This window comes from Plectropomus leopardus, chromosome 6 (assembly GCF_008729295.1).
Source record: "Plectropomus leopardus isolate mb chromosome 6, YSFRI_Pleo_2.0, whole genome shotgun sequence".
Lineage (NCBI taxonomy): Eukaryota > Metazoa > Chordata > Actinopteri > Perciformes > Serranidae > Plectropomus > Plectropomus leopardus.
This window is the reverse complement of record NC_056468.1, coordinates 10,403,547-10,422,294: the sequence shown is the minus strand read 5'-3', so window position 1 is coordinate 10,422,294 and position 18,748 is coordinate 10,403,547. Positions and strand designations below refer to the sequence as shown.

At 41.1% G+C, this 18,748-nt stretch overlaps 1 protein-coding gene across 1 annotated transcript in view; it reads right to left on the bottom strand.

Moving 5' to 3' along the window:
- The window catches only part of rimbp2b (RIMS binding protein 2b), a 107,107-nt gene that overhangs the window by 70,555 nt on the left and 17,804 nt on the right, over window positions 1-18,748 (bottom strand). The window lies entirely within an intron of this gene.

Below are 18,748 nucleotides of genomic sequence, written 5' to 3'. Positions count from 1 at the left end.
TGTATTTTTGATTCTGGGGGTGAACTGTCCCTTTAAGCAAATGTTGCATCGCACTCTGCAGTTACCATGCCATTTGTGCTGGCAAAGCAAAAGTTTGGATTTGAAACTGATAAGATGCAGTTTTGCATAAGGTTTTAACATCCACATGCAAGTTGATGCAGAACTTTAGTGTACTGAGATTCTCATTTCTCCCCATGGGATACAGATCCAAATCACCAGTGTTTCTGTGCAGTCTTAAATGCCACAGACTGCACTGCTGTCGATCGTTGGATCATACAGAATGTCTCCATGTTGTTCAAAGCACTTTCCACGCTTTGAAAATAGAGCAACAGAAGTCTGTGTGTGTAAGTGTGTGGGTGCGTGCGTGTGTGTGTGTGTGTGTGTGTGTGTGTGTGTGTGTGTGTGTGTGTGTGTGTGCGTGCGTGCGTGCGCGTGCGTGCGTGTGTGTGAGTGAAAGAGAGCGTGAAAGGGTCGACATTACTACTCTGATATCCCAGCTCATTCAATTAAAACTCTGGACTACTTCAAATATCCGTCTGAGGCTCATTTACCACCTTAATAGATATTCAGCTAAATGTTGATGTCTCAGGTTCAGCTAGTGTGAGATGTCAAAGCAGACATACTCTTAACAAACTGAGCGGGCTCGAATGGAACATTATGTACGTTTAATCTGTGGAACGTAATTTGTCTGTAATTTCTCTCTTTAAATTCCATGGTTATTATCGTGTGTGTGTATGTGTGTGTGTGTGTGTGTGTTGCTTAGGTGTATGAAAATAGCACAACATGGTTCAGTATTTACTACCCTAACTAAACTACAGCTCTTACAACGTAAAAGAACTGTTCATCATTTTGGGAAATGTACGCATTCACTCTTTTGCCAACAGAGAAAACCAGTCTTATATTTGTGCATATTTGTGCTAGGCAGCTAAAGCCAGCAGCCCGTTCGTTTCCATTAGCACACACACTGGAAACAACTAACCTGGCTCTGTCACAACCACATCTTGTTGGCTTTACACTTTGATTAAGCTAATTTTTTTTAGCTAATTGGTGAGCTTTAGAGGTGCCGGCACAGCAGAAATCTTGGAACCAATCAAGTGTCAGTCTGAGTCAACTGAGCCTCTGGGGCTAATGGCCAAAATTTCAAGGGTTCTGGTGTGGGAGACTTCGTCTTCTGTGCACCGGCCATTGCGGCTGATCTTTATGAACAAGTCTGATCTAATAAATTAAATCGTTGTCCGATGATGGCCAATGGGTCCCAAGGTTGCAGTTCAACGTGCTCCGCCTCTTTTGCTCTCCATAGGGACTGTTTACCTGCCACTCAAATGTAATTGGCCAATGCTAATCTGACTATAACCATTTAATCAGAAACCAGAAAGCTTCTGATACAAAAGTTTTGTCATGCTGCCTACAAATTCTGCAAACATATGACGATATGTGTTCATAAAGATTTGATCAGTTGTTTTTATTTTCATTTATGGACAGAGCCAGGCTAGCTGTTTTTCTGCTTCCACTCCAGTCTTTGTGCTAAACTAGGTAAACAACTGCTGGCCATAGTGTGTCTAAATATAAAGCTAGAACCACTAGCCAGTTAGCTTAGCTGAGCATTTTAAAACTGAAGCTACAATGTTAAAAAGCTATTTTAATATTATTGGAACAACTACATCAACATTATGAAAGTGAGTATTCTTCATAATAGTTCTTTTGACCACAGTGTTTTACTGCTAATGCTTCTGTGTTTTCTCTGTTGAATGCAGGACTTTTACTTGCTATAGAGTATATTACATCGTTAGTGGTCCTTCATCTGTTAAATACACCTCTTCTACCTCTGTGTTTACATTTGCTCTATTTGTAAAGTGTAGTCAACATCCCAGGACCTGTCTTACTCTAGTAAATGTACAGTGCTCTTACTGTCTGTGCATAGAGAACAAAAGTAGTGAGCTACTGATGATAAACTGATTCTTAGGGCGTTCCATAGGTAAAATTGATTCCTACCATGCCAGAGTACGATTGACCTCCTTTCCATTTCCCCACCACTAAGCTTTCACATATGTAATGTTGTCCCTTACATCAGTACCCTTGTGTCATTATCAACAGCACACAACTTTTTTTTTTCTTCTCACCAGAACTTTGACAGCAGGTCGAAGACAGCATTGAAGCTGGATCTTGGTCTGTCCATTTCAGTCTGTGCTGCCGTCTGATACAGGCATCAGTATGAAAAAAAGACTGTTGCATAACTAATTTTGTAGTCTCATTAAATAGCAGTTCACTTCTGTGTTTTGGTACAGTTGGTGTACACACCTGATGCATATTTGTACCGGAGTGGACATGAACCATATTAGAAGCCACATACTGAGTGTAACTCAGGCAGAGATCTCCGTACTGTGCCCGGATACAGCACACAGTATTCACACTGATCAAATGAACTGGACACCGGGGCCAATTGTACTCACATCCAGGCCCAAGTCTCCCATGTGAGAGCCCCCTTAAAACCAACTCATATGTTCACATGGCTTACACAAAAATAGTCACACACAGACACACTATTAAATCCACCTTGGTAACAATGAATTCCTTAAGTGCATGTAATGATGCTCATGTTTCACTTTTTCATTATCAGTGGACTGCATATTAAGAGTTCGAGGCTCTGTTAAACCTGCTGAGAGTGATGCAAACTATCGATTCAGAGGTCCAATACCTCTGAAAACACAACCTTCTATTTTGCATTAAGATGAGGCAGAGCACACAGGAAGCCCACTGACAACAAAGGGCAGATCATCTTCTCTTCTTCCGTTGGCCTCCACTGACCTGCCTTCACACTCCAGTACACCCAGAGAGAGCCACGCTGCATGCCAGGAGCAGTCCACAGCTTTTACTGTCTCCTCAAAACATAGACTGTTGTAATTTGGTATACAAACAAATCAGTGCACCATGAATTTACCTTTACCTTAAAAACTATGAACGAAGACAGGAACAAAGTGGGGTGCGGGGGTCGGGGTACAATAGACAGACAGAGAACGATATGCAAACAGGGGAGACAGGGAAGATGAGAGGGAGAGTGATTGGTAGCTGGCTGCCATTCTGGCCCGGTGGTCCCAAGGCTTCAGCACAGGGTTGCATAATGGGTCTGCATGCAGTGTGAAGCGCGGCAAACAGGGCTTCAGCACATGTAGCCGAAGAGACCACTCAAGCCTTCTGGGGAAGGGAAGTTATTTCAGAGAGCACATACATACACAGGATGAGACAGCCGTGTTTTGACACAGTGCGCTTAAAATAGCACATTCTTAATAGAAAAAAAAACAGAGTGCCAGTCAAATCAGGACTGGCACGAGAGGGGGGAGATAAAACATTTCGTCCAAAGACAGTCCTGAGAGCTCAACTAGGGGGCATGGTAAATAAGAGGAGAGTGACCCGTTGCAGCAAACCACTCCGAATTTGAAACAGTTCACATCTCACCGAGATCCCACCTGACAAGCGTGCATTGTGCAAGGCCACGCAGCTACAGCCACATACAATGAATGAACCAAAGCAATTAAGAATCAGCATGAGCAAGTTTGCAGATCTGTTATGCAATTCTCAGCCTGTGGGGCCGTGCGTTAGGAAATGGCGGCAGACAGGCCTGTTGTGTTTTCTGCTGCACATACATGGCCATTAATCACGCTCGGTCTCTTTGCTCTTTTTCTATTTCCAGAGAAGCGGAGGCCTCAGGGCAGCGGACCTACGGCACTGCAGCACGTGCAGGCTGGACTTCAGCATCACTGCAAATGTCACACAATGTTAGCTCGTTCACTGGAGGGCAGACTACAGTGAGAGGATCACGAGGACGATCTATAAATGGCACCTTTGCACCTAACTCTTTATTGCTGTTTTGTTTGCTAATGCTTTGAGGTGACACTCAACCACCCTCTGCTTAAATAATGACCTCAAACTTGGGCTTTTTGTGATTTCTCCAATTTTTTTTTCAGAGGTGTTAAATGCATCTGATGAATGTAAATGCATTCCTTAAGCGCCTTGGTTGCAGATAAGAGAATTGGTTGCCCAAATACATGCAAAATACACCTAGGGTTTAGCAGTGCAAAAACACCAGCAGCATTTGCACCCTGCAGGGAACCATGGGGAATACTGATGAGTACAGGTATTTCTGTAAACACACAGAGAGAGCAGGTAGATCAGGAAACATGAACAGGTAATGTGTGTGTTAGAGCTACATAAAAGAACCCTTCCCTGTCTTCCCTGTCTCTCTCTCTCCCTCTCTCTCTCTCTTGGGTGCATGAGAAGAGATTTCTGCAGGGTGTGTTGGAGTGTGAGTCATCATCAGTGCAGAGAGAGAAAGAGGGGAGAGGCATTCTTTAAGTCGAAGGCAGTGCTTATGGCAGCAATGCAGCAAGGAAATAGCAAACTCCCTGCATCTTCAATTGGATTAAAATCCACCACAAATATAAAACAACAGCAGCTGGTAAATGCATATGCTATGTCAGTGTTATGCAACAACAGGTCAGCACAGCAGCTCCAGTGTGGCCTATTGAATGATGGGCGCATCAGACAGGGTTGGGTTCAGCCAAAGCCTGAGCTTAATGTTTGAATAATGAGAGACTTTCCATTGTGATCATGTTTCTGTAATGAAGACAGCCCTGCACTTGCCACTGTAGAGTCAATAACTATGTTAACATGCACACTTATATTCCAATTTTATTCCAAATATGACAATATCATGAATTTATATGTTGACAGCATGTTCTGTTTTCCGATTAAGACTGAAGCCGAGATGCATGCCCACATGAAAAGCCCACCTTCCTGGTCACAAGGAGAAACACACCTCATGTTACTTTCACACATTTTGAAAGATTTGGATAGCATAAGGTTTTTGAATATGCACAAATATTTGCAATGCTGACCTTTTCAAGTAGGTGGATGAAGGAATGAAAGAGTGAGGCTGTGTTTGCACAGACGAAAAGGTCCACCAAGGTGGGAAACTTTGAAAAGATCGTATTTAGATGTAAAGAAGCAAAATGACAAGCGGCTCAAGCTGTTACACGTTTTTATATTTTGATGGGATGAACAACATGGTAGGGCATGTTAATCAGAGTATATACAGCTGCATGCATTATTCTTATTTAGCCATGTAAACAGCTTAGTGGGTATATTGTTGGGCTTTTTCTTTTAAGAATACAGGCAAAAAAGGAGAATACTGTGTATGTAAACACAGTTAGTGTAAAATCAGCAAATCGAATCGTCAATTAATTAATTAGTTGATCAGACAGAATATATATATATATAATATACAGCAGGAATATTGCTAATTGTATGATCACTTAAATCAATCTCATAAAAAACTGCAAATATTTTTTGAGTTAAACACCTCCAATGGAGATGTTTGCTGTTTTTTTTTTTCTTTTTTTTATTTTTTGAAATAAATTTCAAATAAATCAAATGAATATTTTGGGATATTGGACATCTTTAAGTCAAAAAAAGACATCTGAAGGCAAGGACTTGTGGCTGACATTTCTTTCCCTTTTTTTTTTTTATTGCATTTTGATTAAACAATTTATTTAAAAAAATTAAATGAATCAGTTACAAAAATAATCATTCATTGCAGCCCAGCTTGCAGAAAATTTGCACAAAATGCAACATTTATCATATATCAGAGCTAAGAAAGTGACAAAATCTTGCTCAGTAATGTTAAGTTAGTTAATGCCTCTTTGTGCCTTGCTTCATAAATAAGTAATGATGCATGTTTCTAGAAATTTCCGAAGGCGTTAAGAAAATTCCTGAAGGACTGCAGTGGAAGGAGGTGAAGCTATATAACAATACTGGCAGAATTTCTCAAAGACTGAATATGAGACTAAGTAACTTGTTAAAGTTACCATTTTCCAAAGTGAACAGCTCATATAAAAATGCTTTAACTATCCAAACCGAATATGACAAGAGAAACTGGATAAATCATCACATATTATTAATGAAACATTAAATTCTACAAAGACTGTTATTTTTTAGACAAAAAGGAGTCTTCTTAACTGTAACGACAGCAGGAGTCCAGCAGTTCCTTTTGTGTGACCATAATGAAAAAGCTGTTGCTCAATGAAACAGGTCAGAGGAGAGTCTGACACTGACAGAGACTGGCTTCTTGTCCCATTGTGAGAACATCAAACAGACACAATTCAATCCATTTGCCTGAACTTTCCCCATAGCTTGAGAATTTTCTCACCCACACTGTGCAAATGTTACATTTCACAAAGCACTATCACTGGCCTGGCCTTACCTTCTCCCACACAGAGACGGTGCAAGCCTTAAAGACAAGTTCCCTCATATCCAGACGAGCAGCAGGTAACGAAAGTTAGCTTTCTGTCCCCTTCAGACTCCAAGTCTGTTCGAACCGTAGCGGAGATGGTGAAATAAACGAACCTCTCTTCACCGCAGCATAAGTCTGCAACCCGATCCTGAAGTTCAGCTGAAGTCCGTGCTGCAATCCAAGCCCGCTGATTAAATTACTGCATGCTGCAATAGCTCCAGTCACCCAATAATACGCCATCACAGACTCTAACTGATATGCTGCGTGTTTGACATAGTAAATTAATATGAACTCAAGGCCAGAATAACAACGACATGTGGTCAAGGACAGCCTTTTTATTCAGGAGCTGTTAAAATGGCTTCTTTTGACAATGTAAACAGGTAGTTTTTTTGACATCCAGCCATTTTCTGGTCTTTCTCTAGCTCTCTAAGGGAATGCAAGTTAAATATTCAGTCCCTGGTAAGTGGCTCAGTGCCATATTTTGCTCTGTGAGACCTCTGTCAGACTACACTCCAACTTTGCAGAGTACATTTAGATGCAGCTCTGGGACTGGAAGAATGGCTCCTTGTCATCTTTTTGGGATTCGCATAAAATATACACAATATAGTCTCTGTTTATTCACTGTTTTTCCTTTAATCTGCATTTTTGCAGGACTTTCCTGAGCTGGCTCTGGTTTCACTGGAAAGCTGTGTGATACCTCAGACATCAGAAAAAAGTGAGAAAGAGAGTGATGCCTTCCAGTGAAATGACCCAGAAAACAACCTTTTCTTGGTGAACTCATTGGACAAAAAGTCATGTCAGCAGTGTGAGTCATCTCAAGTCGGCCTGTCAGGACCGCTTGCCCCTCACACTCATCCCCAAAGCACCTACTAAGAACAAAAACCTCACAGCGGACAGCATCTCAAGGCAGCGAGATGCAGGAGTCTGAACTTAACAGTCAACAACAAGCTCGCAGAAACAAAAAAAAAAAACCGCCTAACCACTGAACAAAACGCTCTGATGAACAAGCATTCCCAACTGAGACAAAGGAGCAATTCACGAAGCAAGAGAGGGTTATAGAGGGATACAATAACAACACTCCAGACACACACACAGCTCATCGTAACTCTTCTGACACTGTGAGTGGCCGGCTTATCAGTCAGCTCCTCTGTCTGTGGGAGAAACCCTGGCAGCCATTGTTGGCCTTTAATTCCACCAAGGCACCAATCTAATTAAGGGGCACTCGACTGAGCACAATCACCCACCTCCTGATGATTTACAATGACACAAAGATTTCAAAATAGAGCTGGTAACATATTCTACAAATGTGCATATTTATGAAATGACTGGTCGAATGTGAAATGAATAAATACAGCATTAAGAGCACTGAGCATAAAACAAATGCCACTGAGTACACTGTGTGGAGTGAAAACCACAATATAAACCTCAGTATTACACCATATCTAAATGGATGGATAGGGGCGTGATGGCGGCCTAGTGTTTAAAGCACATGCCATGTAACCAAAGCATCCCTGGTTTGAACCTGTCTGAGGATTCTTGTTATATAGCATGCCTCTCTTTCCTCCTTAGTTATTTTTTATCTCCACTGTCAGCTATCCAAAAAAGGCAAGAAATACCAAAGAACTGGATTGGAATTGATGGATAAAAACATTTTGGTGGTAAAGGTGGACTCAGCGTACGACCCAAACAGCAAAGAGAAGAGCTGTGGAGCCATGTTTCTAATGCTGCTACTAAATAGCTGAGCTCAATCTGTGGAAATACTTGATTGAAACTTTGGTATCGGCACAGTCGAAGATGTTCTCATCCCGGGGGAGAGAACAAAACACCTGTCAGATCACTAATTTTGAGGATGCAAATTGCTGCCAAGTAACAGATTTTATAAAGAAAGATGTATTCGTTTTTCCCGCTTAGACTTGAAATGAGAGTTCAGTGGCTCCCAACTGGTCCGGCCACCAGGTCCAGATTTCTCCATTAACCACAGTCAGGAACTTTAATAACAGAAATTATCATTGGATTTCCAAATTTATGACACTCCTTGAGGAAAAATATTTGTAGCTTTGGGGAGGGTCCAAAAATGTTTTTAAAAAAAAGCCAGCATTCCAGTTTTTCACAAACTTGACAAGGTCGCAACCCACTTTTGGACTGCAACCCACCAGTTGGGAACCACTGGTCTAGTTTATATTACCTGGTTGCAGAGCCACACACTGAGGTAACAAATGGGGGCATGTAAGGCTGTATTTAGACAAATAGGTGCTTATAAGACAATGCTAACAGTAGTTAATTATCGCAACACAGTCATTTGCTGTGTAAAGATATAGTAAAGGCATCCTGAGCAGAGAGTGAAGTCACGCTCCCTCTCTGTGTTTGTTGTAATCTGAGCTCCTGTGTTCATTGTTGTAGGTCTGACTGCAAGTGCACGTCTATCTCATGGACGTATTATAAGGAAGTCGTCTATCCCTCTAAATACCTGTGTATCCCACTGGCTAGCTAACTGACGTCCTTCTGCACTGCTAGCACTATTAGCTGCTAGCATAGATGTAAAATAATAATAATTAAATACCAGACCCCAAATGACGCCTTTTCATCAAACACCAAACACATTTCTAGCCTTCGGGCTTACTTCCAGGTCATGCAGCCCGCTGACTATGTGCAGTGGAGTTTCTCCCACTGGCTCCACCCGCAAGTTCCCACTCGGCTCATAGACTTCCCACATTGATGAGGTCTCAAATTTTAAAATCATTTTCCTCAGCTTGATGAACTTTTAAAACATATCAAACAGAAACTCCACAGATCAAAAATTCATAAAAGAAAAGAGTCAAAATTAACCTTGTTTATAGTTCAAGGTGTTCTGTCAACAGTTTTACAGGCGTCTTTTTTTAGTGGGGTAGTCTAATAGTGGTTTATGGGGAGGAGGGAATTTTTTCACAGCAGTACTGCGAGTGGCCACTGGGAAAAATTGGAGGCAAGGCTGAGCGGCATTCCTGGAGGGCCTGGTTGCTAGTCATAGGCTTGGCCGTCTCTATGTTGAGAGCTGTGTGCAGACTCTGAGTCATAAATACACTTTGTATGTTGCGTCAGCTCCTTTAATTTGTGCTAAACATAGGGGGTACACAGGCTTCCCACACAAAATTGCAAATCTTTTCCATGACTTTTCGAAGACCCCCAAAATAAAAAATTTGCCTGCCGTTTTTTAAACATCAGATTCAAACTCTTAGTCAAGCTTAAGTGAGCTGGCATACATGAAGAGAGAGAGGTAACACGGAAAAAATTAAGAAATGTACATGATGGTAAACTAAACCTAACCTAACCTAGTGTTTGAAAAAAATAAGACAAAATATACCGTTATGTTACATTCGATGGAAGGTTATAGGTTATCCCCAGAGGATTACTACAAAAAAATTCATGACACACAACACAATTTCTAAGATTTTTTTAAAGCTTTCAATTATTTTCTCTAACTCTATGATTTTCCCAGGACTGGAAAACATGATTGTTGAAACACTTCCAGGTTTTCCATGACCATGGGTACAGCAGAGACTCACAGGTATGTCAGCGAAGATGCTCAATGGAAAAAAAAAAAAAAAAAAAAAAAAAAAACTTAGACGAATGGAAACAACACTCTGGGTTAAAGGTATAGGTGTGAACTGTCCCTTTAAACTGCTCTTTTACTTGACAGTGCAGCTTGGGGACTTCAGTGACAGGCATTGTAATTAGCCACCACATAATGGGAATGACCTTATTAAGCTGCTGCTGGGTCACAAGCAGATTTAGGTTAACAAAACATATGAGCCACCAATTACTCTTTATCATCAGGTATTATCTGTTCATGCTTGACTTTCTTTATCTTGGCACATGAGTGCACAGACACACATAGATGCGCAAAGCCAGATCTTTCTTTAGGAGAGCGAGTATCAATATTTATGCACAGGCTGAGTCCATAAATACCATCGGCCGGTCCAGAAATCAATGCACGCCTGCTACATATTTTAATCTGCCTATGAAGGTCACATTACTTCAACAACGCCTGAGAGGGCGAAGCACACACACACACACACACTAAATCAGCCAGCAGCTTTTGCATTCACGCCACCCTGACCCTGCCCCAGTTCAGCTAATGTCACTGAAATGCATACTGCTGAGTGTAAAAACAGAGAGCTCATCAGCTGTAAATGGATTATAAATGCCATAACACGGCAGATGCTCTAGCTGCGTCTGTGTTTTCAAGGTTTAGCCCTGTGTAACTCATGTACATTATAGATGAGGCAGAGGAGAAGGGGAGTGTTCAGTGGAGCACTATCAGTTACCAGAAGGCCAATCTAAATCTCCCCCATCATGACTAAACTCTATTTCAGAGCCACGGGGGTGACACAGCAACAAGCTCAGCCTTCCCTGCAGGCAGCTGTAAACTTAGGCACAACTCTCCGGCCTCTGTGGAGCTGCGCCGAAAGAAGTAGAGGAAAAAAAAAAAAAAATAGCAGCGTTCTCATTTCTAAAACTGAGGGACTGCCAAAGTGATTCCTGCCATCACATGAATTTGTCACTTTGCTAACAGGGCTTATGAAAGTTAGATGAACATTTTACGATCTTGTTAAAACCGGTTACATTATTAAAAGGGCACATTCATCCTGCGAGGCGAGAAAGAGAGCCTGTAGCAGATTGAAATTTTAATAAGCTCAATGCAGTGGCTAGAGATTGAGAAACTTGGCAGAGATTTAGCTTTGAAATCCTCAATATGGGCGTGAGATGATTTAGCCTCATTGTATCATGCATGCACTCACGCGGGTCAAAAGACAGGGGATTCTGCAAACCTGTGATAAACCCATTAACCAGCTTAACTTTGCACACTTCCCCAGCATTTTAATCTGTGATATGAAGCAATGTTTCCACAGCTGTTTTTAATGTAGTCCTTTTTAGCTTAGCGTGATAAGATACTATCAGAGGTAGATATATATTTTACAGGTTTTATTTAACATCACTGTACCGGCATGTTGATATCTCAAACCAACGATGATATATTTTTTTTCCTACATGGTAGCACACCACTGCTGAATGAATCCAGAGAGAGCAGTGTGATGCTACAGCCCATGGCCATCATGACAGACCAGACTGTAGATGAAGGTGGCTGGTGTCACACCTGACCCTGGAGGAGACTGGAAAGGACTCTCTGCTATCGCTGATAAGGCTGATACACGGTATCTCGGCATCATAAGTGTACCGTTATCTGGTAGAGTAAAGGCCTGACCACTGACTACATACAGTGCCGTGTGTGCGTTTGTGTGTGTGTGTGTGTTTGCCCTTGTCCCTGTGAGCATGCTGGCACCAGACACCCTGTGTGTTAAATCCTGCCATATATTCCTGCAGCTCCTTGCCGACCTGTTACAGCAGTCAAGCAACGGGCCTTGTTCCAACAGAAACACAGCCTTACAGTTTACATTCGTGGCTTGTATCTCAGTCAGGAAATAAGATGGGAGTGAGAACCATGTTTACTGCTAATGAATGATAACACATTTTCTCTGCGCACTGATTAGTGTTAAATTATTTAAATTATTTTTAAGCCATTTCTGAGGCAAAAATACTGAACATTCCCTGTTTACAGCAAATTTTACTGAGCTGTTATTGGTATCTGTCTGCTTCTACTCAGATCTGTTTCAAATCAAATAAAGGAAGTGAACGGGGCCCACACCAGAAGTTAGGAATCATCTACATTGTATAATTTTTTGTCTTAATTTTTTTCCACTGCCACTTGTACTCCTCATATGTATCCTTTAAGTTTGAATGGCAAAAAATATAGAAAATAACAGATAATGTTTCAATAATTTACACACAAAGTAATCAAATAATAAAATATGAGTTATGTGAAACCAATATGGATGTACTGAATGTAATTTTTTTTTTACACTGAAATCTCGAGGTTTTCAAATTAAGCTTAAAATTTCAAATGTCATATTCATCAACCTAAAAAAAATCCTCAATTTGAATAAAGTGATTTATCAGACAAAATGAGTTTGTCTTTTTTATTATATCATTTTTCTTTTAATAAATACATTTAAATCATGGTGCTGTTAGATTGCTAATAGACAGCATCATCCCAACTGTGGTAGTCGGCCGCAAAAGGGATCTGCTGCAAGCATAACCTAGCTTGTTTTTAGCATGGGAGCTAACATGGGGTGCATGGGGTGATTTTATCTGCTGATAAAGCAGATAATATCACCACTGTTTTGCGTTATCACCATCAACCAGGAGGAAACCACGGCTACCTAACTGCTCACCAGAGGTTGATCCATCGCAGCAGGCCCAGTTTTGGGCTCTGTGTGTCATGCTCAAATCTATTTCCTGCTTTCATGGGCAAATCTCAGCCTGAAACAACAAGCTTAAACAGAATGAATAGACATGCAAAAAAAAAAAAAAAAAATAGCCGCACAGCATTTATGTTGATTTATAATTTGAATGTGAACGATATGAATGAAACTTTGAAGTTTCAAACTATTCCTTAGAGCCCTAGACACTAGATAAAAAAATAAATGTCTAAATTGAATAAAAGCTGTGTAAACGTTGATAGTCCGGGAGAAAATTAATAGCGGAAACACAACAGAATGGTTAAAGGTGGAAAAAACATAAATCCGAGTTGCACTGGGCCACACTGCAATGGGACAAAGTCCAGACAGAAATAAAGTTAGTTCGAAGTATCTATGAAAAAAAGATGGGTAATGACACCTGTACAAAACAACAGGAGAGTGATCTCGAGAAGCGCCAAACAGATCTGGTAAAAAAAAAAAAAAAAAAACAAGGGGTAAAAAGCTTGCTGTATATGTTAGTATTGAACAAATAAAACAAAAGTACACCTCTGTGTTTTTAAAATAGCCACTGCAGATGTAGTGAGAATGGATGTGATAGAAACATGGCAGGTAGTGAAAAAAACACACAAAAATATCCTCCAATCTTGTAGACTCTCACACATGCTGCACAACATAATCTAGTTCCTCTTTTGAGATATTTGCCATCATTGGAGAGACTTGCGGCTGCTATGGTCATAAACATAATGATATCAAGAAGAAACCTGGGTGACCCCTGTGCATCAGTGAGACAATGACTGATAACTAGTCAGTCCGCTGGCGAAGCAAGAGGGGCTGCTGAGTGAATGTTGTGTAGCAAAAGCAGTGTGCAGTCCTGGGTCAGCCAGCAGCATCTGAGCGTTAATAAGGGGGGTAATTGAATTAGAGGATCAGTGGAGGCCTGTAGTGTGGGCGCCACACGGCTCTAATTTCATTACAAGTGATGTAAACATGAGGTTGGCCCCCAGAGCAGGGGCCTCACACATCAATACATGCACAAATACACACGCGCACACACACACACACAACAGCACAATGCTCACATATAAAAATAAATTACAGGACCGCTAATTTATACCTGTTTGCCTCATGTAATGTCCCACAATGCACATATTTCCGCCTGTTTGTTGGTGAGAGTTGAGGTTACACTAATGAAGTAATAAAGGTGAATCAGGGGAAAAACAGGAGTATTCAAAGTGTCATTAAACCAGCTGAAGGCTCAGTGGTTAGTGCTGTTGCCTCCTAACAGAAAGGAGACCGATTCTCAGCCTTTGCTGTGTGCTGTTTATGTTTTCTGAATATGAATAAACATGAATAATAATAAATCTGGCACTGACGTTGGTGTAGGAAAGCATACTTGAGACTTGACACCAGGGAATATTTTTAGCTCTGTTTGTTTAAAAGAACATGATGTGTATCCACAATCTATGATATCCATACTGCAAAGTGACTTTTCAATCTGCGTGATGCATATTTATGATCAGGATTCTGGCGTGGCTTGGCCTGATGATTCACTTGACCATCAAATTGAGCGCAGCCCAACTAAGCCTGTAGGCTTGACTGTGAGCCTTCTTCCGGTGATGAATAGTTATGAGGGCAGGAGTTAACCAAGGAGAAACTGTTCACAACCCTAATAAGTCTTGCCCCTTTGCCATCTCAGCTGCGACAATGAGGCACTCCCAGAGACAGATGGGAAACGGGTCACATCCTCAGCTTTTCCACTTGCAGGTGGGCCAATCAGAGCGTGGGGAGAAAGCTGACGGATACGGAGACAGAAATAGATTTCCGCAAAGTAACTTATAAAATTGCATTGGTTAACTGTTTGCCAAGCCATCACACATCCCATAATTCATTGGGCTGTAAATCAGTCAGTCCTCTTCACTTCAAGCAGCGCATCTGTTCATGTAACTCACATTTATCAAATGCTCAGTGCTAAAAAATGCTCCGGCCTCACTTGGACCGGTCGTTGACAGATGCACCTGTTTTATTTTTTGACACCCTGAGAGCGTGCCAATTTACCTCACAAGTTTACCCCTGCAGCACAGCAGGAGGAAAACATGGACAGGGACAGATTATCAGATAAAGAAACATCCAGCCTCACCTGCAATGCCTGTTTTTTATAAAGCAATGCCATGTAAGTTTTAGAAGAAGTAGTAACACAATCTTCCTCTTGCAAATTAAATTTCTATTCCTGAGCAATAAAATGCACCTTTTCGCAATTCAGTACACTCAGGGGTTTTGAAAATACTGCTTTATTGGGGGAGGGGGGGTACAGAGTCATATCAGTCAATTAATAACTCTGTGTTCTAGTCCACTGTAAGAAAAATGTCATTTTTTTGCTACTGATGCTACTGTTTGGCAAAAGATGCTAAACAGTAGGATGCTAAACTGAGACTTTAAACATTAAATACAAGCAACTTTTTATAAAGTCAAGAGAAAATTTCAATAAAACATAAATAAATAAAATTAGCTTCCCAAGGTTTGATAAAGTACAATTTCCTCAAATGCTGACACTTTCTTTGCATTTTTCAATTAATTAATTAATTTGATTGGCAATCATTAACACAAAATGCAAATACAGATAAACTGCAAAATCCCAAATATCAGCCCCAATAATTAGCCAGGCTGATAATTTGTCTACCCATAGTCTCTATAGTTAATGTCAACTTTCATGACAACTGCACAGGAGGTGAGCTCACCTATTTACATTTTATTAAGGCTTAAAGTTGGGCATATTTAAGGATGGGGCCACTTGAGTGACAGGCTGTCTGCAAGGCACTCATCTCCCCTCTCCTCTTAATATGGTCAATCCTGGCCCCAAAAAAACCAAGATGGTGACGGCCAAAATGCTGAATTCAAAGCTTCAAAATGCCACGCTACAAACCAGTGGGTGAAGTCATGGTGGCAAAGTCCATTATTTTATGAAGTCTATTAGAGAACCCTTTTTAGAAAGAGTGGGTTTGTGAGAAAACCCACTGATGTGAGACTGGGCTGTATTTATGTTGTGTTTCCTTTTGCCAAAGCAGTGATGGGTACCATTCACATTCCAGTCAATGTCAGTACCTGCATTTCAGTACAGATGTAATTCGGTCAAAACCCAACCCTAGGGTTAGGCTATATAATGGTGTTTACCGTGCAATGGTACAAATGTGTCCATGGGTAGGGATTTGGCAATACTATTCCCACTGCGGAGATATTCCAGGCTGGATTCCTGTAATCTTGCGTAATCTTGCCAATCCAGTTGCCTTGCAAGGTAACATGATGTGGGCACATAAAAAAGTGAATATTTATATTGAAACCTCTAACATCTGTAACAATTCTTGTTCTCAGGAACCTTTAAGCTTCCATTTAGAAAGGATTGAAGTTTTCCTGTTTTGAGTCTTTTGTTTTTAACTCAAGTGTTGTCTCATGGGAAGCCTTTGTGTGTTTGTTTGTATGATAATTCCAAATAAAAGAAAATAATCAAATGTGATGCAGTACAGTTTGGTTATTTTAAAACATTTCTTAATTGAATTCACAGAGCAATTACTGTATTGTAATTTAAATCTCCATATAATATGATGGAAGATTTTGGCTATATTGCCCAACCACGGTACAACATTGGTGTAAAATTTCTGTTCTGTTGCTTTGGATGCATTAATTTGATCAGATTAACACAACTTGAGCAGGATATTGCTTAAAACATGGAGCACTGAGTCTTGTCTGGATGTGACTGAAAAGTACGACTGTAGTAATACTCCTATGAATGCATTTTCCAAAACTGTAGATTCATAATTTATAGGCATGAAAGTGACTGAAGACAGTACTGCTTCTTTCTTCTGCCATTTTACTTGATCTTGAAAACTTCTACAGTCATACACTAAAAAGTCCTACAACAGAGGAAAATGTTATGTAAATGTCAACTTGTGCAGAATAATAACAATAAAACCGTATCTGTGAAATTCCCTCTTCAGCACAAATCTGCATGCCTAAAAGAGGACAAGCAACAGAGGTAAGACAAAACAAAGGCTACAAAATCTCTATGGCAAAGAAAAAAACATCACTTTTATCAAGACCGCTCTCAGGAAAAACACCCACTCTGCATAAGGCGGGAAGATGTAATGGCTGCAGACAGGCTGTGTACACGAGGAAGATACCTTTACCAGAGTGCGTCTGCGGTTTGTTGATTGCATCTCCATCATAAGATAACAGAGCTGCAGGCTAATGGAGCTTGCCGAAGAAGTGCCTCATGCTCTGTCAGTTTTTCATTACCACTTCACTCGGTCTTACGTAGGACCATTCGCTATTGATAATTACTGATGCTACACCGATCTTTCAGGATCCATAATCGGCTGTTTTTCCACTTCAGGGAACTAACAAAACCACCCCCTTCACCAATCCCCCCTGTCCCTCCCAGTCCATTTCTCTGTTGACTGAGCGGTGCAAAACACAAGCTTAATGACAAGATGGGATGCACGTCGACTTCAAAAGCACTCGTTTCCCGGCAACCGCCACAGGTACGAGGGAAGAGCTTTCATGTGATCAGACCTTGTTCAAGGGTGTTATAATTATCAGAAGATGTAGCGCAGAATGAAGACAACAAGTAAAACCATGAACTCCACAAGTCACATCTAACAGTCTGTCTGTTAGGCGTCATAAGCATATGTAGGCAGGATCTTCAGAGAGTTTACACAATAGTATTTGCGCTCAATTTTAATATGTTAATTCAAATTTGATTGCTTTGGAAATGTCGCTGCACATGACTGGAATGGCAGGCGCTCCTTTAAGAAATGTTCACAAGTTAATTATCGAGTAACCCTGTCACAAGCAGGCACAGAGTTTAAAAATAAAGTTCACACCACCCCATTACGTAAACCATCACAGTCAGTGGTGCTAACCTTGCACCCCTATAGACTACAGCTGGCAGACTTTAATAAGAAGGCCACACTCTGAGTGAAGGGCGTGTCAGAATATCTTGTGCTCCTGCAAATCTGTATCCGAACTAGAGCCAGGGAAAATAAAAAGAGCGACAGTCAACACCTTTGGTACTGGCAGTAATGGTGACATGAGAAACTAATATGCATCTCTTTGGATCACTGGGAAATATCACTTACATTAACTCTTCATTAACACGGAAGAAAAAGCTGCTAATAACAAAGCTCCAGTTTATGGTTCAGCCAAAAGATGTCACCCATAACGTCACCCTCTGTGAAAACAACAGTCTGGTAAGTGCTGAAGAGACACAGGAGAGAAAGCCAGCAGCTACACACACACACACACACAACTCCCCCTTTGCGCAGGCACCACACTGAGGTCTAATCGATGCAGCTCATTCATATTGAACCACAGACGTCAGGGGAAGCCGGGGGAATTACAAGCAGCCTCCGCTGTGAGATCGCAGCCTAGAGGAAGCCTGAGGAAGGCGACGCCAGCTTCGCTCTGGAAACCTGCCGTTTACTGTCCGCGGCATTTTCAACAACATGGCCACTGGGTCTCTTTGCTCCACAGGAAATGACACTGAACAGGTAGAACAGTACTTAAACCAGAAAGTAACATGCCATGTTTTGGATATTTATACACTATCTCAGCTGGGTTTAGCTGGGCTCATACAGGCTTCTCCTGTGCTTTGTAGCAGCCTCAACATACAGTACACTGAGCTGACAGATACCAAATGGAGTGATAAATCGATTTCCATTTTGCATCTCTACTCTTCTGACCACGCAAAGCGTTTTTACACTACAGAGTCACATTCATGTTCATACACTGTTGGCTGAGGCCACCATACTTAACCACATTTTCATCATTAAAACATTCACATTGATTCCCGGTTCACTTTCTTGCCCGAGCATACATGCACACTGGAGGAGCCAAGGACTGAATCGCTAATCTTCGTACTAGTGGAGGAACTGCTTTACACCCTAAACCATAGCATAAAAGGAAACCAGTACCATCCGAACTGAGAATACCAACCTTTTGTTTGCAAGTATTAGAGACTGCATCCAAGTATTTTTGAAAAACAATAAATAACTGACTCAGAACAACTGAGGGCAAGCATGGTATTTAAACGTCATTTTTGTTGAGGGCCCCTATACAAGAGTGTCAAGATAACTGTAGGTAAAAATATAGAGGCCACTTTTAGCACTCTTAACAT